This window comes from Ipomoea nil, unplaced genomic scaffold (genome assembly GCF_001879475.1).
Source record: "Ipomoea nil cultivar Tokyo-kokei standard unplaced genomic scaffold, Asagao_1.1 scaffold1179, whole genome shotgun sequence".
Taxonomy (NCBI): Eukaryota; Viridiplantae; Streptophyta; class Magnoliopsida; order Solanales; family Convolvulaceae; genus Ipomoea; species Ipomoea nil.
This window is the reverse complement of record NW_017617607.1, coordinates 1268906-1271282: the sequence shown is the minus strand read 5'-3', so window position 1 is coordinate 1271282 and position 2377 is coordinate 1268906.

The window sequence follows — 2377 nt, the reverse complement described above, 5'->3', positions numbered from 1 at the left end:
TCACAACATTTGTCCAAGGCTATCAGCTCAGATTCCATCGTGGATCTAGCTATCACGGTCTGTTTAGAGGATTTCCATGCAACGGCTGCACCGGCTAGTGTAAACACGTAGCCACTTGTGGACTTGGAGTCCTTAATATCGGATATCCAGCTAGCGTCGCTATACCCTTCAAGTACAGCAGGATATCTCCCATAGTGCAGTCCAAGGTCTCGAGTATACCTTAAGTATTTCAGAACCTTCACTATTGCCGTCCAGTGCATGGCACCGGGGTTACTCGTATATCTACTGAGTTTACTAACCGCAAAGGCAATATTCGGTCTAGTACAGCTCATTAGATACATCAAACTACCAATAACCCGAGCATATTCTACTTGAGAAATACACTCCCCGTGGTTCTTGGTTAGATGAACGCTTCGATCTAATGGCGTCCTAGTCCCTTGATGATTATCCTTGTTAAATTTTCCAAGGATTTTATCAATATAATGTGATTGGCTTAACACCAGACCATCAGGTCTTCTAATGATTCTAATCCCGAGGATTAAATCAGCCAAACCCATATCCTTCATGTCAAATCTCGCATTTAACATGTTTTTGGTAGACTTGATCATCTGATCGTTACTACCAATGATGAGCATGTCATCTACGTATAAACAAAGAATGACATAACCGTCTATCGTTTCTTTAACGTAGACACATTTGTCACTTTCGTTTATTTTAAATCCATTAGTCAACATCGCATGGTCAAACTTCTCGTGTCATTGCTTAGGCGCTTGTTTTAAACCATATAGCGATTTAACCAACTTACACACTTTCCTTTCTTGGCCTGGAACCACGAACCCTTCGGGTTGTTCCATATAGATTTCCTCATCTAGTTCGCCATTTAGGAAAGCGGTTTTAACGTCCATTTGATGAACTTCCAAATTCCGCAGCGCGGCTATAGCAAGTATCATTCTAATGGAGTTTATTCTCGTCACGGGAGATTACGTGTCGAAGTAATCAAGACCCTCGCGTTGCCTGTAACCCTTGATTACAAGCCTAGCCTTATACTTCTCGATGGAACCATCGGGTTTCATCTTCCTTTTAAAGACCCACTTGGATCCTAAGGCTTTACTACCCGGAGGAAGATCAACAAGTTCCCAAGTGTGATTCTGTAAAATAGAATCCACTTCACTTTTAATAGCCTCTTTCCACATTGGTCCTTCTGTAGAAGTCACGGCTTCTCCGTACGTTCGAGGCTCGTTTTCTATCAAACAAGATAGAAAATCGGGTTCATTTCCTAATAAATAAGTTAGAGTACTCGAATCGTACTCCAACAAGTAAGTTAGAAAATCAGGACCAAATGATTTTCCAACTCTCGCCCGCTTACTGCGTCGTGGCTCGAGCTCGGGTTCTCTCTCGGATTCCCCACTATCATTATCCATAGCTTCGTCAAACGTTCGTTTTGACGAACTCGGTCCCTCATTGGACCTACAAGGAAATACATTTTCAAAGAAAGATGCATTCCTTGATTCTATTATCGTGTTCTCGTGTACGTCCGGATTATGGGACTCGTGTATTAAGAACCGATAAGCACTACTATTATGTGCATAGCCAATAAAGATACAGTCCACCGTCTTAGGACCTATCTTTACTTTCTTAGGTGTTGGCACCAAAACTTTGGCAAGACACCCCCACACTTTCAGGTACTGGTAGGAAGGTTTCCTACCGTTCCACTGCTCATAAGGAGTCTTATCAAGCTTCTTGTGGGGTACCTTATTTAAAAGGTAATTACTTGTCAAAATAGCCTCACCCCACACGTCTTGAGGTAGGCCCGAACTTATAAGCATCGCATTCATCATATCTTTCAATGTACGATTTTTTCGCTCGGCAACATCGTTCGATTGAGGTGAGTAAGGTGCAGTACGCTCGTGTATTATACCTACACTCGCACAGAAGTCACCAATAGGTGCTTCGTACTCACCACCTCGATCGCTTCTAACTTTCTTAATCTTACGATTAAGTTGGTTTTCAACTTCATTCTTATAAAGAATGAATTTTTCCAAGGCTTCGTCTTTGCTTTTAAGCAAATACACATAGCAATAACGTGTGCTATCGTTGATAAACGTGATAAAATATTTATTACCACCTCTCGTTTGTATCGATCTAAAATCGCACAAATCACTATGGATTAATTCTAGTGGCCTTTCAACCGATTTGAAAGGTACTTTTGTTAATTTTGCCTCAACACAAATTTCACATTTGTTATTTGTGTTAATTTGAAAATTAGGAATATGGTCCATGTTAATTAATCTACGTATAGAATTATAATTAACGTGACCTAGTCTACCATGCCACAAATTGGAAGACTCAAGCAAGTAAACGGAATTAACTTTGCTCT